General features: G+C 51.8%; 40 non-coding genes across 40 annotated transcripts; 8 read left to right on the top strand and 32 right to left on the bottom strand.

Moving 5' to 3' along the window:
- Nucleotides 1-313: 313 nt before the first annotated feature.
- Trnag-ucc (transfer RNA glycine (anticodon UCC)) lies at nt 314-385 on the top strand. Its single transcript has one exon. It is a non-coding gene; the product is annotated as a tRNA-Gly (tRNA).
- Nucleotides 386-1,104: 719 nt separating this feature from the next.
- Trnai-aau (transfer RNA isoleucine (anticodon AAU)) lies at nt 1,105-1,178 on the bottom strand. Its single transcript has one exon. It is a non-coding gene; the product is annotated as a tRNA-Ile (tRNA).
- A 258-nt stretch (nt 1,179-1,436) lies between these two features.
- Nucleotides 1,437-1,508, bottom strand: Trnae-uuc (transfer RNA glutamic acid (anticodon UUC)). The gene has a single exon. It is a non-coding gene; the product is annotated as a tRNA-Glu (tRNA).
- A 461-nt stretch (nt 1,509-1,969) lies between these two features.
- Trnam-cau (transfer RNA methionine (anticodon CAU)) lies at nt 1,970-2,042 on the bottom strand. The gene has a single exon. It is a non-coding gene; the product is annotated as a tRNA-Met (tRNA).
- A 292-nt stretch (nt 2,043-2,334) lies between these two features.
- Nucleotides 2,335-2,405, bottom strand: Trnag-gcc (transfer RNA glycine (anticodon GCC)). Its single transcript has one exon. It is a non-coding gene; the product is annotated as a tRNA-Gly (tRNA).
- Nucleotides 2,406-2,736: 331 nt separating this feature from the next.
- Nucleotides 2,737-2,808, top strand: Trnag-ucc (transfer RNA glycine (anticodon UCC)). The gene has a single exon. It is a non-coding gene; the product is annotated as a tRNA-Gly (tRNA).
- Nucleotides 2,809-3,527: 719 nt separating this feature from the next.
- Trnai-aau (transfer RNA isoleucine (anticodon AAU)) lies at nt 3,528-3,601 on the bottom strand. The gene has a single exon. It is a non-coding gene; the product is annotated as a tRNA-Ile (tRNA).
- Nucleotides 3,602-3,859: 258 nt separating this feature from the next.
- Nucleotides 3,860-3,931, bottom strand: Trnae-uuc (transfer RNA glutamic acid (anticodon UUC)). The gene has a single exon. It is a non-coding gene; the product is annotated as a tRNA-Glu (tRNA).
- A 461-nt stretch (nt 3,932-4,392) lies between these two features.
- On the bottom strand, nt 4,393-4,465 carry Trnam-cau (transfer RNA methionine (anticodon CAU)). Its single transcript has one exon. It is a non-coding gene; the product is annotated as a tRNA-Met (tRNA).
- A 292-nt stretch (nt 4,466-4,757) lies between these two features.
- On the bottom strand, nt 4,758-4,828 carry Trnag-gcc (transfer RNA glycine (anticodon GCC)). The gene has a single exon. It is a non-coding gene; the product is annotated as a tRNA-Gly (tRNA).
- A 331-nt stretch (nt 4,829-5,159) lies between these two features.
- On the top strand, nt 5,160-5,231 carry Trnag-ucc (transfer RNA glycine (anticodon UCC)). Its single transcript has one exon. It is a non-coding gene; the product is annotated as a tRNA-Gly (tRNA).
- A 719-nt stretch (nt 5,232-5,950) lies between these two features.
- Nucleotides 5,951-6,024, bottom strand: Trnai-aau (transfer RNA isoleucine (anticodon AAU)). The gene has a single exon. It is a non-coding gene; the product is annotated as a tRNA-Ile (tRNA).
- A 258-nt stretch (nt 6,025-6,282) lies between these two features.
- On the bottom strand, nt 6,283-6,354 carry Trnae-uuc (transfer RNA glutamic acid (anticodon UUC)). The gene has a single exon. It is a non-coding gene; the product is annotated as a tRNA-Glu (tRNA).
- A 461-nt stretch (nt 6,355-6,815) lies between these two features.
- Nucleotides 6,816-6,888, bottom strand: Trnam-cau (transfer RNA methionine (anticodon CAU)). Its single transcript has one exon. It is a non-coding gene; the product is annotated as a tRNA-Met (tRNA).
- A 292-nt stretch (nt 6,889-7,180) lies between these two features.
- Trnag-gcc (transfer RNA glycine (anticodon GCC)) lies at nt 7,181-7,251 on the bottom strand. Its single transcript has one exon. It is a non-coding gene; the product is annotated as a tRNA-Gly (tRNA).
- A 331-nt stretch (nt 7,252-7,582) lies between these two features.
- Nucleotides 7,583-7,654, top strand: Trnag-ucc (transfer RNA glycine (anticodon UCC)). The gene has a single exon. It is a non-coding gene; the product is annotated as a tRNA-Gly (tRNA).
- Nucleotides 7,655-8,373: 719 nt separating this feature from the next.
- Trnai-aau (transfer RNA isoleucine (anticodon AAU)) lies at nt 8,374-8,447 on the bottom strand. Its single transcript has one exon. It is a non-coding gene; the product is annotated as a tRNA-Ile (tRNA).
- Nucleotides 8,448-8,705: 258 nt separating this feature from the next.
- Nucleotides 8,706-8,777, bottom strand: Trnae-uuc (transfer RNA glutamic acid (anticodon UUC)). The gene has a single exon. It is a non-coding gene; the product is annotated as a tRNA-Glu (tRNA).
- A 461-nt stretch (nt 8,778-9,238) lies between these two features.
- On the bottom strand, nt 9,239-9,311 carry Trnam-cau (transfer RNA methionine (anticodon CAU)). The gene has a single exon. It is a non-coding gene; the product is annotated as a tRNA-Met (tRNA).
- A 292-nt stretch (nt 9,312-9,603) lies between these two features.
- On the bottom strand, nt 9,604-9,674 carry Trnag-gcc (transfer RNA glycine (anticodon GCC)). Its single transcript has one exon. It is a non-coding gene; the product is annotated as a tRNA-Gly (tRNA).
- A 331-nt stretch (nt 9,675-10,005) lies between these two features.
- Trnag-ucc (transfer RNA glycine (anticodon UCC)) lies at nt 10,006-10,077 on the top strand. Its single transcript has one exon. It is a non-coding gene; the product is annotated as a tRNA-Gly (tRNA).
- A 719-nt stretch (nt 10,078-10,796) lies between these two features.
- Nucleotides 10,797-10,870, bottom strand: Trnai-aau (transfer RNA isoleucine (anticodon AAU)). The gene has a single exon. It is a non-coding gene; the product is annotated as a tRNA-Ile (tRNA).
- Nucleotides 10,871-11,128: 258 nt separating this feature from the next.
- Nucleotides 11,129-11,200, bottom strand: Trnae-uuc (transfer RNA glutamic acid (anticodon UUC)). Its single transcript has one exon. It is a non-coding gene; the product is annotated as a tRNA-Glu (tRNA).
- Nucleotides 11,201-11,661: 461 nt separating this feature from the next.
- On the bottom strand, nt 11,662-11,734 carry Trnam-cau (transfer RNA methionine (anticodon CAU)). Its single transcript has one exon. It is a non-coding gene; the product is annotated as a tRNA-Met (tRNA).
- A 261-nt stretch (nt 11,735-11,995) lies between these two features.
- Trnag-gcc (transfer RNA glycine (anticodon GCC)) lies at nt 11,996-12,066 on the bottom strand. The gene has a single exon. It is a non-coding gene; the product is annotated as a tRNA-Gly (tRNA).
- Nucleotides 12,067-12,397: 331 nt separating this feature from the next.
- Trnag-ucc (transfer RNA glycine (anticodon UCC)) lies at nt 12,398-12,469 on the top strand. Its single transcript has one exon. It is a non-coding gene; the product is annotated as a tRNA-Gly (tRNA).
- Nucleotides 12,470-13,188: 719 nt separating this feature from the next.
- Nucleotides 13,189-13,262, bottom strand: Trnai-aau (transfer RNA isoleucine (anticodon AAU)). Its single transcript has one exon. It is a non-coding gene; the product is annotated as a tRNA-Ile (tRNA).
- Nucleotides 13,263-13,520: 258 nt separating this feature from the next.
- Trnae-uuc (transfer RNA glutamic acid (anticodon UUC)) lies at nt 13,521-13,592 on the bottom strand. The gene has a single exon. It is a non-coding gene; the product is annotated as a tRNA-Glu (tRNA).
- A 461-nt stretch (nt 13,593-14,053) lies between these two features.
- Trnam-cau (transfer RNA methionine (anticodon CAU)) lies at nt 14,054-14,126 on the bottom strand. The gene has a single exon. It is a non-coding gene; the product is annotated as a tRNA-Met (tRNA).
- A 292-nt stretch (nt 14,127-14,418) lies between these two features.
- On the bottom strand, nt 14,419-14,489 carry Trnag-gcc (transfer RNA glycine (anticodon GCC)). Its single transcript has one exon. It is a non-coding gene; the product is annotated as a tRNA-Gly (tRNA).
- Nucleotides 14,490-14,820: 331 nt separating this feature from the next.
- Trnag-ucc (transfer RNA glycine (anticodon UCC)) lies at nt 14,821-14,892 on the top strand. Its single transcript has one exon. It is a non-coding gene; the product is annotated as a tRNA-Gly (tRNA).
- Nucleotides 14,893-15,611: 719 nt separating this feature from the next.
- Nucleotides 15,612-15,685, bottom strand: Trnai-aau (transfer RNA isoleucine (anticodon AAU)). The gene has a single exon. It is a non-coding gene; the product is annotated as a tRNA-Ile (tRNA).
- Nucleotides 15,686-15,943: 258 nt separating this feature from the next.
- Nucleotides 15,944-16,015, bottom strand: Trnae-uuc (transfer RNA glutamic acid (anticodon UUC)). Its single transcript has one exon. It is a non-coding gene; the product is annotated as a tRNA-Glu (tRNA).
- Nucleotides 16,016-16,476: 461 nt separating this feature from the next.
- On the bottom strand, nt 16,477-16,549 carry Trnam-cau (transfer RNA methionine (anticodon CAU)). Its single transcript has one exon. It is a non-coding gene; the product is annotated as a tRNA-Met (tRNA).
- A 261-nt stretch (nt 16,550-16,810) lies between these two features.
- On the bottom strand, nt 16,811-16,881 carry Trnag-gcc (transfer RNA glycine (anticodon GCC)). Its single transcript has one exon. It is a non-coding gene; the product is annotated as a tRNA-Gly (tRNA).
- A 331-nt stretch (nt 16,882-17,212) lies between these two features.
- Nucleotides 17,213-17,284, top strand: Trnag-ucc (transfer RNA glycine (anticodon UCC)). The gene has a single exon. It is a non-coding gene; the product is annotated as a tRNA-Gly (tRNA).
- Nucleotides 17,285-18,003: 719 nt separating this feature from the next.
- Nucleotides 18,004-18,077, bottom strand: Trnai-aau (transfer RNA isoleucine (anticodon AAU)). The gene has a single exon. It is a non-coding gene; the product is annotated as a tRNA-Ile (tRNA).
- A 258-nt stretch (nt 18,078-18,335) lies between these two features.
- On the bottom strand, nt 18,336-18,407 carry Trnae-uuc (transfer RNA glutamic acid (anticodon UUC)). The gene has a single exon. It is a non-coding gene; the product is annotated as a tRNA-Glu (tRNA).
- Nucleotides 18,408-18,868: 461 nt separating this feature from the next.
- Trnam-cau (transfer RNA methionine (anticodon CAU)) lies at nt 18,869-18,941 on the bottom strand. Its single transcript has one exon. It is a non-coding gene; the product is annotated as a tRNA-Met (tRNA).
- A 292-nt stretch (nt 18,942-19,233) lies between these two features.
- Nucleotides 19,234-19,304, bottom strand: Trnag-gcc (transfer RNA glycine (anticodon GCC)). Its single transcript has one exon. It is a non-coding gene; the product is annotated as a tRNA-Gly (tRNA).
- Between the last annotated feature and the right edge of the window lie 94 nt (nt 19,305-19,398).

Here is a 19,398-nt window from a genome sequence, read left to right as displayed (position 1 = left end):
CCTTGTGCTTTCCGCGGCAGACGTCTGAACGGAAAGTGGGACTGCCGTCCAGCGCCGTGGCATCCTCTCGAGAGAATGCTACAAACGCTGAATCCTGCGCTGCACTGCTTAAAAATGACGCCCGAACTCGATCGTCTTAGTAGTGTTGCGGCGCACGCACGCGACGACTCTTGCCAAAGGACGCGAAATGTGCGTAGAGACGCTGTCTGGATGCGCTCGCCTACCCCGTAATGCGCCTACTGCTGCGACGACCTTCGGCCGCCGCCGACAGGCGGGAAGCAGACACAGCGCGGCGTGCGCAGAAGAAAACCGTGCGGTGGTGGTGTAATGGTCAGCATAGTTGCCTTCCAAGCAGTTGATCCGGGTTCGATTCCCGGCCACCGCAGCCTGCGTTTTACTTCTGCGTATGAGTACTTTTGCCACGCGTCCTTAAATTAATGTTTCTTTCCCCCTCTTACTCGCTGCAGGCCACCCTATATTGTGTGCGTCGATTCCGCTTGAGTCTCGACTTGTCTCGACTTTGCTCGGCTGACGCGAGAGCTGACGCTCTCCAATCGGCCTATATCAGAAGGACTAGCACGCGAAACGACTGAGAGAGGTATGGCGAGGCGGGCACAACATTACTTATGCCTCAAGTAAAGACCTGCTGCCTGTTATCGTGCATTGTGTGATTTTACATGTTCTGTCAGACAAATTCAGTTTTATTACTAGTACATTTCTTTTTTTCTTTGTTGAAAATTTTACAACACGCTCCTTCATTTCACTGTGGCCGCACGGCGCGACTTGGCATACCGAGAGCCAAAACGTGGCGCCAGTGCCCTTGACCGAATAGCGCTGCAGCTCCGAAACCGACGAGAAAAGAGAAATACGAATTGAAACTGTCGGCAGCGCCATGTGTTCGCAGGCGGTCACCCGCCCAAGCACTGACAACGCCCAGCGTCGCGCAGTAGCGGTGATCGGACGAGAAACAGTGTGATCAGTGAAGTGTTTTAGCGCGTCCCGACAAGTCGCTTTCGGGTCCCCTATCTGCTCCCACACAATTTCTTAGTCACCACACTTCCCCGCCGAAATAGGCGTTGCCTTTTTGAAATAGAAAAATCGTATTGGCCCGTGGGGGGATCGAACCCACGACCTTCGCGTTATTAGCACGACGCTCTAACCAACTGAGCTAACGGGCCTCGGTGCACACTGTCTTCCAGCACTTAGAGGGAGTAGCTATGCGTATTTACAGGTAACATTTCTATGGTAGCAGTCCAACAGTGGACCAGCGTCTCTCCTCCCTTTATTCCGCTGCTCGTAGTAATTTCATTGCGTGCCCGTTTCTCTCGACTGTTTTCAGCTCACGTTTATGAACCAGTAGCTATAACGCGAGGAGGACGTGAAAACAGCATTTCGCTCTGTCCAAACTTGTCGTGATTTGTTCCGAAAAAATTACATTCCGGTACCGGGAATCGAACCCGGGCCTCCTGGGTGAAAGCCAGGTATCCTAGCCACTAGACCACACCGGACGCGCACACTTTTTTCGGGGTTTACACCCCCTGCACTGGCTTTCCGTGTCGCACTTTCCCTGTTTGCGACCATCTTTTCGCGCTCCCATGCCGAGGCGCGCATGGCAAAAGTCACAGTCCGTTGCTTTTGGCCTCGTTGTTACAGGGGTACGAGGAAAAGCAAACCTGTGAGTAGTAATATTTATTTACTTATTTCGCAAGTAAAGACCTGCAGCCTGTCATTATACAGGTATAGCAGGCCATACACCGTGTGACTTTACATGTTATATCATACGAAATTCAGTTTTATTACTAGTACATTTTTTCTTGAAAATTTCACAAAAGAACTGCAAGTAGTAATAACGGAAAGTAAGCATTTTCACGCTGAGTTGTTGAAACCTTGTGGATAACAAACTACAAGCTGTTTTGCTCCTTCGCAACCCCAGAGCCGTCAATTCAGCTGTGAACGAAAGTAAATTAAATGCCCCGGGTGAGGATCGAACTCACGACCTTAAGATTATGAGACTTACGCGCTGCCTACTGCGCTACCGAGGCACGTGATTGCCATACCTTCTGGAATCTCGGCAAGCAGCAAATACTAGTGGTAGAGAGTCTGCACTTGCTGGCTCATTTTTTCTGTTACTACACGTGCATTCCCAGCGCTGCAGGCAACTTGCGATGCTAGGCCGACGCCAGTATGTACAATAGCACGCACGAGTCCAAACGAGAAGACGTGCGCGCTGCGTGTTTGGCTGTTTCCACACGGAATCCCGCGGTCCATTCTCGTGGCCCACGCACTTCGAGTGCGAAAGACTCGCAGCTCCACTATCGGGGAAAAACAAAATGATGCATCGGCCGGGAATCGAACCCGGGCCGCCCGCGTGGCAGGCGAGCATTCTACCACTGAACCACCGATGCCCAGCTAGTTCGCAGCTTCCTTGTGCTTTCCGCGGCAGACGTCTGAACGGAAAGTGGGACTGCCGTCCAGCGCCGTGGCATCCTCTCGAGAGAATGCTACAAACGCTGAATCCTGCGCTGCACTGCTTAAAAATGACGCCCGAACTCGATCGTCTTAGTAGTGTTGCGGCGCACGCACGCGACGACTCTTGCCAAAGGACGCGAAATGTGCGTAGAGACGCTGTCTGGATGCGCTCGCCTACCCCGTAATGCGCCTACTGCTGCGACGACCTTCGGCCGCCGCCGACAGGCGGGAAGCAGACACAGCGCGGCGTGCGCAGAAGAAAACCGTGCGGTGGTGGTGTAATGGTCAGCATAGTTGCCTTCCAAGCAGTTGATCCGGGTTCGATTCCCGGCCACCGCAGCCTGCGTTTTACTTCTGCGTATGAGTACTTTTGCCACGCGTCCTTAAATTAATGTTTCTTTCCCCCTCTTACTCGCTGCAGGCCACCCTATATTGTGTGCGTCGATTCCGCTTGAGTCTCGACTTGTCTCGACTTTGCTCGGCTGACGCGAGAGCTGACGCTCTCCAATCGGCCTATATCAGAAGGACTAGCACGCGAAACGACTGAGAGAGGTATGGCGAGGCGGGCACAACATTACTTATGCCTCAAGTAAAGACCTGCTGCCTGTTATCGTGCATTGTGTGATTTTACATGTTCTGTCAGACAAATTCAGTTTTATTACTAGTACATTTCTTTTTTTCTTTGTTGAAAATTTTACAACACGCTCCTTCATTTCACTGTGGCCGCACGGCGCGACTTGGCATACCGAGAGCCAAAACGTGGCGCCAGTGCCCTTGACCGAATAGCGCTGCAGCTCCGAAACCGACGAGAAAAGAGAAATACGAATTGAAACTGTCGGCAGCGCCATGTGTTCGCAGGCGGTCACCCGCCCAAGCACTGACGACGCCCAGCGTCGCGCAGTAGCGGTGATCGGACGAGAAACAGTGTGATCAGTGAAGTGTTTTAGCGCGTCCCGACAAGTCGCTTTCGGGTCCCCTATCTGCTCCCACACAATTTCTTAGTCACCACACTTCCCCGCCGAAATAGGCGTTGCCTTTTTGAAATAGAAAAATCGTATTGGCCCGTGGGGGGATCGAACCCACGACCTTCGCGTTATTAGCACGACGCTCTAACCAACTGAGCTAACGGGCCTCGGTGCACACTGTCTTCCAGCACTTAGAGGGAGTAGCTATGCGTATTTACAGGTAACATTTCTATGGTAGCAGTCCAACAGTGGACCAGCGTCTCTCCTCCCTTTATTCCGCTGCTCGTAGTAATTTCATTGCGTGCCCGTTTCTCTCGACTGTTTTCAGCTCACGTTTATGAACCAGTAGCTATAACGCGAGGAGGACGTGAAAACAGCATTTCGCTCTGTCCAAACTTGTCGTGATTTGTTCCGAAAAAATTACATTCCGGTACCAGGAATCGAACCCGGGCCTCCTGGGTGAAAGCCAGGTATCCTAGCCACTAGACCACACCGGACGCGCACACTTTTTTCGGGGTTTACACCCCCTGCACTGGCTTTCCGTGTCGCACTTTCCCTGTTTGCGACCATCTTTTCGCGCTCCCATGCCGAGGCGCGCATGGCAAAAGTCACAGTCCGTTGCTTTTGGCCTCGTTGTTACAGGGGTACGAGGAAAAGCAAACCTGTGAGTAGTAATATTTATTTACTTATTTCGCAAGTAAAGACCTGCAGCCTGTCATAATACAGGTATAGCAGGCCATACACCGTGTGACTTTACATGTTATATCATACGAAATTCAGTTTTATTACTAGTACATTTTTTCTTGAAAATTTCACAAAAGAACTGCAAGTAGTAATAACGGGAAGTAAGCATTTTCACGCTGAGTTGTTGAAACCTTGTGGATAACAAACTACAAGCTGTTTTGCTCCTTCGCAACCCCAGAGCCGTCAATTCAGCTGTGAACGAAAGTAAATTAAATGCCCCGGGTGAGGATCGAACTCACGACCTTAAGATTATGAGACTTACGCGCTGCCTACTGCGCTACCGAGGCACGTGATTGCCATACCTTCTGGAATCTCGGCAAGCAGCAAATACTAGTGGTAGAGAGTCTGCACTTGCTGGCTCATTTTTTCTGTTACTACACGTGCATTCCCAGCGCTGCAGGCAACTTGCGATGCTAGGCCGACGCCAGTATGTACAATAGCACGCACGAGTCCAAACGAGAAGACGTGCGCGCTGCGTGTTTGGCTGTTTCCACACGGAATCCCGCGGTCCATTCTCGTGGCCCACGCACTTCGAGTGCGAAAGACTCGCAGCTCCACTATCGGGGAAAAACAAAATGATGCATCGGCCGGGAATCGAACCCGGGCCGCCCGCGTGGCAGGCGAGCATTCTACCACTGAACCACCGATGCCCAGCTAGTTCGCAGCTTCCTTGTGCTTTCCGCGGCAGACGTCTGAACGGAAAGTGGGACTGCCGTCCAGCGCCGTGGCATCCTCTCGAGAGAATGCTACAAACGCTGAATCCTGCGCTGCACTGCTTAAAAATGACGCCCGAACTCGATCGTCTTAGTAGTGTTGCGGCGCACGCACGCGACGACTCTTGCCAAAGGACGCGAAATGTGCGTAGAGACGCTGTCTGGATGCGCTCGCCTACCCCGTAATGCGCCTACTGCTGCGACCACCTTCGGCCGCCGCCGACAGGCGGGAAGCAGACACAGCGCGGCGTGCGCAGAAGAAAACCGTGCGGTGGTGGTGTAATGGTCAGCATAGTTGCCTTCCAAGCAGTTGATCCGGGTTCGATTCCCGGCCACCGCAGCCTGCGTTTTACTTCTGCGTATGAGTACTTTTGCCACGCGTCCTTAAATTAATGTTTCTTTCCCCCTCTTACTCGCTGCAGGCCACCCTATATTGTGTGCGTCGATTCCGCTTGAGTCTCGACTTGTCTCGACTTTGCTCGGCTGACGCGAGAGCTGACGCTCTCCAATCGGCCTATATCAGAAGGACTAGCACGCGAAACGACTGAGAGAGGTATGGCGAGGCGGGCACAACATTACTTATGCCTCAAGTAAAGACCTGCTGCCTGTTATCGTGCATTGTGTGATTTTACATGTTCTGTCAGACAAATTCAGTTTTATTACTAGTACATTTCTTTTTTTCTTTGTTGAAAATTTTACAACACGCTCCTTCATTTCACTGTGGCCGCACGGAGCGACTTGGCATACCGAGAGCCAAAACGTGGCGCCAGTGCCCTTGACCGAATAGCGCTGCAGCTCCGAAACCGACGAGAAAAGAGAAATACGAATTGAAACTGTCGGCAGCGCCATGTGTTCGCAGGCGGTCACCCGCCCAAGCACTGACAACGCCCAGCGTCGCGCAGTAGCGGTGATCGGACGAGAAACAGTGTGATCAGTGAAGTGTTTTAGCGCGTCCCGACAAGTCGCTTTCGGGTCCCCTATCTGCTCCCACACAATTTCTTAGTCACCACACTTCCCCGCCGAAATAGGCGTTGCCTTTTTGAAATAGAAAAATCGTATTGGCCCGTGGGGGGATCGAACCCACGACCTTCGCGTTATTAGCACGACGCTCTAACCAACTGAGCTAACGGGCCTCGGTGCACACTGTCTTCCAGCACTTAGAGGGAGTAGCTATGCGTATTTACAGGTAACATTTCTATGGTAGCAGTCCAACAGTGGACCAGCGTCTCTCCTCCCTTTATTCCGCTGCTCGTAGTAATTTCATTGCGTGCCCGTTTCTCTCGACTGTTTTCAGCTCACGTTTATGAACCAGTAGCTATAACGCGAGGAGGACGTGAAAACAGCATTTCGCTCTGTCCAAACTTGTCGTGATTTGTTCCGAAAAAATTACATTCCGGTACCGGGAATCGAACCCGGGCCTCCTGGGTGAAAGCCAGGTATCCTAGCCACTAGACCACACCGGACGCGCACACTTTTTTCGGGGTTTACACCCCCTGCACTGGCTTTCCGTGTCGCACTTTCCCTGTTTGCGACCATCTTTTCGCGCTCCCATGCCGAGGCGCGCATGGCAAAAGTCACAGTCCGTTGCTTTTGGCCTCGTTGTTACAGGGGTACGAGGAAAAGCAAACCTGTGAGTAGTAATATTTATTTACTTATTTCGCAAGTAAAGACCTGCAGCCTGTCATTATACAGGTATAGCAGGCCATACACCGTGTGACTTTACATGTTATATCATACGAAATTCAGTTTTATTACTAGTACATTTTTTCTTGAAAATTTCACAAAAGAACTGCAAGTAGTAATAACGGGAAGTAAGCATTTTCACGCTGAGTTGTTGAAACCTTGTGGATAACAAACTACAAGCTGTTTTGCTCCTTCGCAACCCCAGAGCCGTCAATTCAGCTGTGAACGAAAGTAAATTAAATGCCCCGGGTGAGGATCGAACTCACGACCTTAAGATTATGAGACTTACGCGCTGCCTACTGCGCTACCGAGGCACGTGATTGCCATACCTTCTGGAATCTCGGCAAGCAGCAAATACTAGTGGTAGAGAGTCTGCACTTGCTGGCTCATTTTTTCTGTTACTACACGTGCATTCCCAGCGCTGCAGGCAACTTGCGATGCTAGGCCGACGCCAGTATGTACAATAGCACGCACGAGTCCAAACGAGAAGACGTGCGCGCTGCGTGTTTGGCTGTTTCCACACGGAATCCCGCGGTCCATTCTCGTGGCCCACGCACTTCGAGTGCGAAAGACTCGCAGCTCCACTATCGGGGAAAAACAAAATGATGCATCGGCCGGGAATCGAACCCGGGCCGCCCGCGTGGCAGGCGAGCATTCTACCACTGAACCACCGATGCCCAGCTAGTTCGCAGCTTCCTTGTGCTTTCCGCGGCAGACGTCTGAACGGAAAGTGGGACTGCCGTCCAGCGCCGTGGCATCCTCTCGAGAGAATGCTACAAACGCTGAATCCTGCGCTGCACTGCTTAAAAATGACGCCCGAACTCGATCGTCTTAGTAGTGTTGCGGCGCACGCACGCGACGACTCTTGCCAAAGGACGCGAAATGTGCGTAGAGACGCTGTCTGGATGCGCTCGCCTACCCCGTAATGCGCCTACTGCTGCGACCACCTTCGGCCGCCGCCGACAGGCGGGAAGCAGACACAGCGCGGCGTGCGCAGAAGAAAACCGTGCGGTGGTGGTGTAATGGTCAGCATAGTTGCCTTCCAAGCAGTTGATCCGGGTTCGATTCCCGGCCACCGCAGCCTGCGTTTTACTTCTGCGTATGAGTACTTTTGCCACGCGTCCTTAAATTAATGTTTCTTTCCCCCTCTTACTCGCTGCAGGCCACCCTATATTGTGTGCGTCGATTCCGCTTGAGTCTCGACTTGTCTCGACTTTGCTCGGCTGACGCGAGAGCTGACGCTCTCCAATCGGCCTATATCAGAAGGACTAGCACGCGAAACGACTGAGAGAGGTATGGCGAGGCGGGCACAACATTACTTATGCCTCAAGTAAAGACCTGCTGCCTGTTATCGTGCATTGTGTGATTTTACATGTTCTGTCAGACAAATTCAGTTTTATTACTAGTACATTTCTTTTTTTCTTTGTTGAAAATTTTACAACACGCTCCTTCATTTCACTGTGGCCGCACGGAGCGACTTGGCATACCGAGAGCCAAAACGTGGCGCCAGTGCCCTTGACCGAATAGCGCTGCAGCTCCGAAACCGACGAGAAAAGAGAAATACGAATTGAAACTGTCGGCAGCGCCATGTGTTCGCAGGCGGTCACCCGCCCAAGCACTGACAACGCCCAGCGTCGCGCAGTAGCGGTGATCGGACGAGAAACAGTGTGATCAGTGAAGTGTTTTAGCGCGTCCCGACAAGTCGCTTTCGGGTCCCCTATCTGCTCCCACACAATTTCTTAGTCACCACACTTCCCCGCCGAAATAGGCGTTGCCTTTTTGAAATAGAAAAATCGTATTGGCCCGTGGGGGGATCGAACCCACGACCTTCGCGTTATTAGCACGACGCTCTAACCAACTGAGCTAACGGGCCTCGGTGCACACTGTCTTCCAGCACTTAGAGGGAGTAGCTATGCGTATTTACAGGTAACATTTCTATGGTAGCAGTCCAACAGTGGACCAGCGTCTCTCCTCCCTTTATTCCGCTGCTCGTAGTAATTTCATTGCGTGCCCGTTTCTCTCGACTGTTTTCAGCTCACGTTTATGAACCAGTAGCTATAACGCGAGGAGGACGTGAAAACAGCATTTCGCTCTGTCCAAACTTGTCGTGATTTGTTCCGAAAAAATTACATTCCGGTACCGGGAATCGAACCCGGGCCTCCTGGGTGAAAGCCAGGTATCCTAGCCACTAGACCACACCGGACGCGCACACTTTTTTCGGGGTTTACACCCCCTGCACTGGCTTTCCGTGTCGCACTTTCCCTGTTTGCGACCATCTTTTCGCGCTCCCATGCCGAGGCGCGCATGGCAAAAGTCACAGTCCGTTGCTTTTGGCCTCGTTGTTACAGGGGTACGAGGAAAAGCAAACCTGTGAGTAGTAATATTTATTTACTTATTTCGCAAGTAAAGACCTGCAGCCTGTCATTATACAGGTATAGCAGGCCATACACCGTGTGACTTTACATGTTATATCATACGAAATTCAGTTTTATTACTAGTACATTTTTTCTTGAAAATTTCACAAAAGAACTGCAAGTAGTAATAACGGGAAGTAAGCATTTTCACGCTGAGTTGTTGAAACCTTGTGGATAACAAACTACAAGCTGTTTTGCTCCTTCGCAACCCCAGAGCCGTCAATTCAGCTGTGAACGAAAGTAAATTAAATGCCCCGGGTGAGGATCGAACTCACGACCTTAAGATTATGAGACTTACGCGCTGCCTACTGCGCTACCGAGGCACGTGATTGCCATACCTTCTGGAATCTCGGCAAGCAGCAAATACTAGTGGTAGAGAGTCTGCACTTGCTGGCTCATTTTTTCTGTTACTACACGTGCATTCCCAGCGCTGCAGGCAACTTGCGATGCTAGGCCGACGCCAGTATGTACAATAGCACGCACGAGTCCAAACGAGAAGACGTGCGCGCTGCGTGTTTGGCTGTTTCCACACGGAATCCCGCGGTCCATTCTCGTGGCCCACGCACTTCGAGTGCGAAAGACTCGCAGCTCCACTATCGGGGAAAAACAAAATGATGCATCGGCCGGGAATCGAACCCGGGCCGCCCGCGTGGCAGGCGAGCATTCTACCACTGAACCACCGATGCCCAGCTAGTTCGCAGCTTCCTTGTGCTTTCCGCGGCAGACGTCTGAACGGAAAGTGGGACTGCCGTCCAGCGCCGTGGCATCCTCTCGAGAGAATGCTACAAACGCTGAATCCTGCGCTGCACTGCTTAAAAATGACGCCCGAACTCGATCGTCTTAGTAGTGTTGCGGCGCACGCACGCGACGACTCTTGCCAAAGGACGCGAAATGTGCGTAGAGACGCTGTCTGGATGCGCTCGCCTACCCCGTAATGCGCCTACTGCTGCGACCACCTTCGGCCGCCGCCGACAGGCGGGAAGCAGACACAGCGCGGCGTGCGCAGAAGAAAACCGTGCGGTGGTGGTGTAATGGTCAGCATAGTTGCCTTCCAAGCAGTTGATCCGGGTTCGATTCCCGGCCACCGCAGCCTGCGTTTTACTTCTGCGTATGAGTACTTTTGCCACGCGTCCTTAAATTAATGTTTCTTTCCCCCTCTTACTCGCTGCAGGCCACCCTATATTGTGTGCGTCGATTCCGCTTGAGTCTCGACTTGTCTCGACTTTGCTCGGCTGACGCGAGAGCTGACGCTCTCCAATCGGCCTATATCAGAAGGACTAGCACGCGAAACGACTGAGAGAGGTATGGCGAGGCGGGCACAACATTACTTATGCCTCAAGTAAAGACCTGCTGCCTGTTATCGTGCATTGTGTGATTTTACATGTTCTGTCAGACAAATTCAGTTTTATTACTAGTACATTTCTTTTTTTCTTTGTTGAAAATTTTACAACACGCTCCTTCATTTCACTGTGGCCGCACGGCGCGACTTGGCATACCGAGAGCCAAAACGTGGCGCCAGTGCCCTTGACCGAATAGCGCTGCAGCTCCGAAACCGACGAGAAAAGAGAAATACGAATTGAAACTGTCGGCAGCGCCATGTGTTCGCAGGCGGTCACCCGCCCAAGCACTGACAACGCCCAGCGTCGCGCAGTAGCGGTGATCGGACGAGAAACAGTGTGATCAGTGAAGTGTTTTAGCGCGTCCCGACAAGTCGCTTTCGGGTCCCCTATCTGCTCCCACACAATTTCTTAGTCACCACACTTCCCCGCCGAAATAGGCGTTGCCTTTTTGAAATAGAAAAATCGTATTGGCCCGTGGGGGGATCGAACCCACGACCTTCGCGTTATTAGCACGACGCTCTAACCAACTGAGCTAACGGGCCTCGGTGCACACTGTCTTCCAGCACTTAGAGGGAGTAGATATGCGTATTTACAGGTAACATTTCTATGGTAGCAGTCCAACAGTGGACCAGCGTCTCTCCTCCCTTTATTCCGCTGCTCGTAGTAATTTCATTGCGTGCCCGTTTCTCTCGACTGTTTTCAGCTCACGTTTATGAACCAGTAGCTATAACGCGAGGAGGACGTGAAAACAGCATTTCGCTCTGTCCAAACTTGTCGTGATTTGTTCCGAAAAAATTACATTCCGGTACCGGGAATCGAACCCGGGCCTCCTGGGTGAAAGCCAGGTATCCTAGCCACTAGACCACACCGGACGCGCACACTTTTTTTGGGGTTTACACCCCCTGCACTGGCTTTCCGTGTCGCACTTTCCCTGTTTGCGACCATCTTTTCGCGCTCCCATGCCGAGGCGCGCATGGCAAAAGTCACAGTCCGTTGCTTTTGGCCTCGTTGTTACAGGGGTACGAGGAAAAGCAAACCTGTGAGTAGTAATATTTATTTACTTATTTCGCAAGTAAAGACCTGCAGCCTGTCATTATACAGGTATAGCAGGCCATACACCGTGTGACTTTACATGTTATATCATACGAAATTCAGTTTTATTACTAGTACATTTTTTCTTGAAAATTTCACAAAAGAACTGCAAGTAGTAATAACGGGAAGTAAGCATTTTCACGCTGAGTTGTTGAAACCTTGTGGATAACAAACTACAAGCTGTTTTGCTCCTTCGCAACCCCAGAGCCGTCAATTCAGCTGTGAACGAAAGTAAATTAAATGCCCCGGGTGAGGATCGAACTCACGACCTTAAGATTATGAGACTTACGCGCTGCCTACTGCGCTACCGAGGCAAGCAGCAAATACTAGTGGTAGAGAGTCTGCACTTGCTGGCTCATTTTTTCTGTTACTACACGTGCATTCCCAGCGCTGCAGGCAACTTGCGATGCTAGGCCGACGCCAGTATGTACAATGGCACGCACGAGTCCAAACGAGAAGACGTGCGCGCTGCGTGTTTGGCTGTTTCCACACGGAATCCCGCGGTCCATTCTCGTGGCCCACGCACTTCGAGTGCGAAAGACTCGCAGCTCCACTATCGGGGAAAAACAAAATGATGCATCGGCCGGGAATCGAACCCGGGCCGCCCGCGTGGCAGGCGAGCATTCTACCACTGAACCACCGATGCCCAGCTAGTTCGCAGCTTCCTTGTGCTTTCCGCGGCAGACGTCTGAACGGAAAGTGGGACTGCCGTCCAGCGCCGTGGCATCCTCTCGAGAGAATGCTACAAACGCTGAATCCTGCGCTGCACTGCTTAAAAATGACGCCCGAACTCGATCGTCTTAGTAGTGTTGCGGCGCACGCACGCGACGACTCTTGCCAAAGGACGCGAAATGTGCGTAGAGACGCTGTCTGGATGCGCTCGCCTACCCCGTAATGCGCCTACTGCTGCGACGACCTTCGGCCGCCGCCGACAGGCGGGAAGCAGACACAGCGCGGCGTGCGCAGAAGAAAACCGTGCGGTGGTGGTGTAATGGTCAGCATAGTTGCCTTCCAAGCAGTTGATCCGGGTTCGATTCCCGGCCACCGCAGCCTGCGTTTTACTTCTGCGTATGAGTACTTTTGCCACGCGTCCTTAAATTAATGTTTCTTTCCCCCTCTTACTCGCTGCAGGCCACCCTATATTGTGTGCGTCGATTCCGCTTGAGTCTCGACTTGTCTCGACTTTGCTCGGCTGACGCGAGAGCTGACGCTCTCCAATCGGCCTATATCAGAAGGACTAGCACGCGAAACGACTGAGAGAGGTATGGCGAGGCGGGCACAACATTACTTATGCCTCAAGTAAAGACCTGCTGCCTGTTATCGTGCATTGTGTGATTTTACATGTTCTGTCAGACAAATTCAGTTTTATTACTAGTACATTTCTTTTTTTCTTTGTTGAAAATTTTACAACACGCTCCTTCATTTCACTGTGGCCGCACGGCGCGACTTGGCATACCGAGAGCCAAAACGTGGCGCCAGTGCCCTTGACCGAATAGCGCTGCAGCTCCGAAACCGACGAGAAAAGAGAAATACGAATTGAAACTGTCGGCAGCGCCATGTGTTCGCAGGCGGTCACCCGCCCAAGCACTGACAACGCCCAGCGTCGCGCAGTAGCGGTGATCGGACGAGAAACAGTGTGATCAGTGAAGTGTTTTAGCGCGTCCCGACAAGTCGCTTTCGGGTCCCCTATCTGCTCCCACACAATTTCTTAGTCACCACACTTCCCCGCCGAAATAGGCGTTGCCTTTTTGAAATAGAAAAATCGTATTGGCCCGTGGGGGGATCGAACCCACGACCTTCGCGTTATTAGCACGACGCTCTAACCAACTGAGCTAACGGGCCTCGGTGCACACTGTCTTCCAGCACTTAGAGGGAGTAGCTATGCGTATTTACAGGTAACATTTCTATGGTAGCAGTCCAACAGTGGACCAGCGTCTCTCCTCCCTTTATTCCGCTGCTCGTAGTAATTTCATTGCGTGCCCGTTTCTCTCGACTGTTTTCAGCTCACGTTTATGAACCAGTAGCTATAACGCGAGGAGGACGTGAAAACAGCATTTCGCTCTGTCCAAACTTGTCGTGATTTGTTCCGAAAAAATTACATTCCGGTACCGGGAATCGAACCCGGGCCTCCTGGGTGAAAGCCAGGTATCCTAGCCACTAGACCACACCGGACGCGCACACTTTTTTTGGGGTTTACACCCCCTGCACTGGCTTTCCGTGTCGCACTTTCCCTGTTTGCGACCATCTTTTCGCGCTCCCATGCCGAGGCGCGCATGGCAAAAGTCACAGTCCGTTGCTTTTGGCCTCGTTGTTACAGGGGTACGAGGAAAAGCAAACCTGTGAGTAGTAATATTTATTTACTTATTTCGCAAGTAAAGACCTGCAGCCTGTCATTATACAGGTATAGCAGGCCATACACCGTGTGACTTTACATGTTATATCATACGAAATTCAGTTTTATTACTAGTACATTTTTTCTTGAAAATTTCACAAAAGAACTGCAAGTAGTAATAACGGGAAGTAAGCATTTTCACGCTGAGTTGTTGAAACCTTGTGGATAACAAACTACAAGCTGTTTTGCTCCTTCGCAACCCCAGAGCCGTCAATTCAGCTGTGAACGAAAGTAAATTAAATGCCCCGGGTGAGGATCGAACTCACGACCTTAAGATTATGAGACTTACGCGCTGCCTACTGCGCTACCGAGGCACGTGATTGCCATACCTTCTGGAATCTCGGCAAGCAGCAAATACTAGTGGTAGAGAGTCTGCACTTGCTGGCTCATTTTTTCTGTTACTACACGTGCATTCCCAGCGCTGCAGGCAACTTGCGATGCTAGGCCGACGCCAGTATGTACAATAGCACGCACGAGTCCAAACGAGAAGACGTGCGCGCTGCGTGTTTGGCTGTTTCCACACGGAATCCCGCGGTCCATTCTCGTGGCCCACGCACTTCGAGTGCGAAAGACTCGCAGCTCCACTATCGAGGAAAAACAAAATGATGCATCGGCCGGGAATCGAACCCGGGCCGCCCGCGAGGCAGGCGAGCATTCTACCACTGAACCACCGATGCCCAGCTAGTTCGCAGCTTCCTTGTGCTTTCCGCGGCAGACGTCTGAAGGGAAAGTGGGACTGCCGTCCAGCGCCGTGGCATCCTCTCGAGAGAATGCTACAAACGCTGAATCCTGCGCTGCACTGCTTAAAAATGACGCCCGAACTCGATCGTCTTAGTAGTGTTGCGGCGCACGCACGCGACGACTCTTGCCAAAGGACGCGAAATGTGCGTAGAGACGCTGTCTGGATGCGCTCGCCTACCCCGTAATGCGCCTACTGCTGCGACCACCTTCGGCCGCCGCCGACAGGCGGGAAGCAGACACAGCGCGGCGTGCGCAAAAGAAAACCGTGCGGTGGTGGTGTAATGGTCAGCATAGTTGCCTTCCAAGCAGTTGATCCGGGTTCGATTCCCGGCCACCGCAGCCTGCGTTTTACTTCTGCGTATGAGTACTTTTGCCACGCGTCCTTAAATTAATGTTTCTTTCCCCCTCTTACTCGCTGCAGGCCACCCTATATTGTGTGCGTCGATTCCGCTTGAGTCTCGACTTGTCTCGACTTTGCTCGGCTGACGCGAGAGCTGACGCTCTCCAATCGGCCTATATCAGAAGGACTAGCACGCGAAACGACTGAGAGAGGTATGGCGAGGCGGGCACAACATTACTTATGCCTCAAGTAAAGACCTGCTGCCTGTTATCGTGCATTGTGTGATTTTACATGTTCTGTCAGACAAATTCAGTTTTATTACTAGTACATTTCTTTTTTTCTTTGTTGAAAATTTTACAACACGCTCCTTCATTTCACTGTGGCCGCACGGCGCGACTTGGCATACCGAGAGCCAAAACGTGGCGCCAGTGCCCTTGACCGAATAGCGCTGCAGCTCCGAAACCGACGAGAAAAGAGAAATACGAATTGAAACTGTCGGCAGCGCCATGTGTTCGCAGGCGGTCACCCGCCCAAGCACTGACAACGCCCAGCGTCGCGCAGTAGCGGTGATCGGACGAGAAACAGTGTGATCAGTGAAGTGTTTTAGCGCGTCCCGACAAGTCGCTTTCGGGTCCCCTATCTGCTCCCACACAATTTCTTAGTCACCACACTTCCCCGCCGAAATAGGCGTTGCCTTTTTGAAATAGAAAAATCGTATTGGCCCGTGGGGGGATCGAACCCACGACCTTCGCGTTATTAGCACGACGCTCTAACCAACTGAGCTAACGGGCCTCGGTGCACACTGTCTTCCAGCACTTAGAGGGAGTAGCTATGCGTATTTACAGGTAACATTTCTATGGTAGCAGTCCAACAGTGGACCAGCGTCTCTCCTCCCTTTATTCCGCTGCTCGTAGTAATTTCATTGCGTGCCCGTTTCTCTCGACTGTTTTCAGCTCACGTTTATGAACCAGTAGCTATAACGCGAGGAGGACGTGAAAACAGCATTTCGCTCTGTCCAAACTTGTCGTGATTTGTTCCGAAAAAATTACATTCCGGTACCGGGAATCGAACCCGGGCCTCCTGGGTGAAAGCCAGGTATCCTAGCCACTAGACCACACCGGACGCGCACACTTTTTTCGGGGTTTACACCCCCTGCACTGGCTTTCCGTGTCGCACTTTCCCTGTTTGCGACCATCTTTTCGCGCTCCCATGCCGAGGCGCGCATGGCAAAAGTCACAGTCCGTTGCTTTTGGCCTCGTTGTTACAGGGGTACGAGGAAAAGCAAACCTGTGAGTAGTAATATTTATTTACTTATTTCGCAAGTAAAGACCTGCAGCCTGTCATTATACAGGTATAGCAGGCCATACACCGTGTGACTTTACATGTTATATCATACGAAATTCAGTTTTATTACTAGTACATTTTTTCTTGAAAATTTCACAAAAGAACTGCAAGTAGTAATAACGGGAAGTAAGCATTTTCACGCTGAGTTGTTGAAACCTTGTGGATAACAAACTACAAGCTGTTTTGCTCCTTCGCAACCCCAGAGCCGTCAATTCAGCTGTGAACGAAAGTAAATTAAATGCCCCGGGTGAGGATCGAACTCACGACCTTAAGATTATGAGACTTACGCGCTGCCTACTGCGCTACCGAGGCAAGCAGCAAATACTAGTGGTAGAGAGTCTGCACTTGCTGGCTCATTTTTTCTGTTACTACACGTGCATTCCCAGCGCTGCAGGCAACTTGCGATGCTAGGCCGACGCCAGTATGTACAATGGCACGCACGAGTCCAAACGAGAAGACGTGCGCGCTGCGTGTTTGGCTGTTTCCACACGGAATCCCGCGGTCCATTCTCGTGGCCCACGCACTTCGAGTGCGAAAGACTCGCAGCTCCACTATCGGGGAAAAACAAAATGATGCATCGGCCGGGAATCGAACCCGGGCCGCCCGCGTGGCAGGCGAGCATTCTACCACTGAACCACCGATGCCCAGCTAGTTCGCAGCTTCCTTGTGCTTTCCGCGGCAGACGTCTGAACGGAAAGTGGGACTGCCGTCCAGCGCCGTGGCATCCTCTCGAGAGAATGCTACAAACGCTGAATCCTGCGCTGCACTGCTTAAAAATGACGCCCGAACTCGATCGTCTTAGTAGTGTTGCGGCGCACGCACGCGACGACTCTTGCCAAAGGACGCGAAATGTGCGTAGAGACGCTGTCTGGATGCGCTCGCCTACCCCGTAATGCGCCTACTGCTGCGACGACCTTCGGCCGCCGCCGACAGGCGGGAAGCAGACACAGCGCGGCGTGCGCAGAAGAAAACCGTGCGGTGGTGGTGTAATGGTCAGCATAGTTGCCTTCCAAGCAGTTGATCCGGGTTCGATTCCCGGCCACCGCAGCCTGCGTTTTACTTCTGCGTATGAGTACTTTTGCCACGCGTCCTTAAATTAATGTTTCTTTCCCCCTCTTACTCGCTGCAGGCCACCCTATATTGTGTGCGTCGATTCCGCTTGAGTCTCGACTTGTCTCGACTTTGCTCGGCTGACGCGAGAGCTGACGCTCTCCAATCGGCCTATATCAGAAGGACTAGCACGCGAAACGACTGAGAGAGGTATGGCGAGGCGGGCACAACATTACTTATGCCTCAAGTAAAGACCTGCTGCCTGTTATCGTGCATTGTGTGATTTTACATGTTCTGTCAGACAAATTCAGTTTTATTACTAGTACATTTCTTTTTTTCTTTGTTGAAAATTTTACAACACGCTCCTTCATTTCACTGTGGCCGCACGGCGCGACTTGGCATACCGAGAGCCAAAACGTGGCGCCAGTGCCCTTGACCGAATAGCGCTGCAGCTCCGAAACCGACGAGAAAAGAGAAATACGAATTGAAACTGTCGGCAGCGCCATGTGTTCGCAGGCGGTCACCCGCCCAAGCACTGACAACGCCCAGCGTCGCGCAGTAGCGGTGATCGGACGAGAAACAGTGTGATCAGTGAAGTGTTTTAGCGCGTCCCGACAAGTCGCTTTCGGGTCCCCTATCTGCTCCCACACAATTTCTTAGTCACCACACTTCCCCGCCGAAATAGGCGTTGCCTTTTTGAAATAGAAAAATCGTATTGGCCCGTGGGGGGATCGAACCCACGACCTTCGCGTTATTAGCACGACGCTCTAACCAACTGAGCTAACGGGCCTCGGTGCACACTGTCTTCCAGCACTTAGAGGGAGTAGCTATGCGTATTTACAGGTAACATTTCTATGGTAGCAGTCCAACAGTGGACCAGCGTCTCTCCTCCCTTTATTCCGCTGCTCGTAGTAATTTCATTGCGTGCCCGTTTCTCTCGACTGTTTTCAGCTCACGTTTATGAACCAGTAGCTATAACGCGAGGAGGACGTGAAAACAGCATTTCGCTCTGTCCAAACTTGTCGTGATTTGTTCCGAAAAAATTACATTCCGGTACCGGGAATCGAACCCGGGCCTCCTGGGTGAAAGCCAGGTATCCTAGCCACTAGACCACACCGGACGCGCACACTTTTTTCGGGGTTTACACCCCCTGCACTGGCTTTCCGTGTCGCACTTTCCCTGTTTGCGACCATCTTTTCGCGCTCCCATGCCGAGGCGCGCATGGCAAAAGTCACAGTCCGTTGCTTTTGGCCTCGTTGTTACAGGGGTACGAGGAAAAGCAAACCTGTGAGTAGTAATATTTATTTACTTATTTCGCAAGTAAAGACCTGCAGCCTGTCATTATACAGGTATAGCAGGCCATACACCGTGTGACTTTACATGTTATATCATACGAAATTCAGTTTTATTACTAGTACATTTTTTCTTGAAAATTTCACAAAAGAACTGCAAGTAGTAATAACGGAAAGTAAGCATTTTCACGCTGAGTTGTTGAAACCTTGTGGATAACAAACTACAAGCTGTTTTGCTCCTTCGCAACCCCAGAGCCGTCAATTCAGCTGTGAACGAAAGTAAATTAAATGCCCCGGGTGAGGATCGAACTCACGACCTTAAGATTATGAGACTTACGCGCTGCCTACTGCGCTACCGAGGCACGTGATTGCCATACCTTCTGGAATCTCGGCAAGCAGCAAATACTAGTGGTAGAGAGTCTGCACTTGCTGGCTCATTTTTTCTGTTACTACACGTGCATTCCCAGCGCTGCAGGCAACTTGCGATGCTAGGCCGACGCCAGTATGTACAATAGCACGCACGAGTCCAAACGAGAAGACGTGCGCGCTGCGTGTTTGGCTGTTTCCACACGGAATCCCGCGGTCCATTCTCGTGGCCCACGCACTTCGAGTGCGAAAGACTCGCAGCTCCACTATCGGGGAAAAACAAAATGATGCATCGGCCGGGAATCGAACCCGGGCCGCCCGCGTGGCAGGCGAGCATTCTACCACTGAACCACCGATGCCCAGCTAGTTCGCAGCTTCCTTGTGCTTTCCGCGGCAGACGTCTGAAGGGAAAGTGGGACTGCCGTCCAGCGCCGTGGCATCCTCTCGAGAGAA

This window comes from Schistocerca gregaria, chromosome 2 (assembly GCF_023897955.1).
Source record: "Schistocerca gregaria isolate iqSchGreg1 chromosome 2, iqSchGreg1.2, whole genome shotgun sequence".
NCBI lineage: Eukaryota > Metazoa > Arthropoda > Insecta > Orthoptera > Acrididae > Schistocerca > Schistocerca gregaria.
This window is presented reverse-complemented; position numbering and strand designations above follow the sequence as displayed.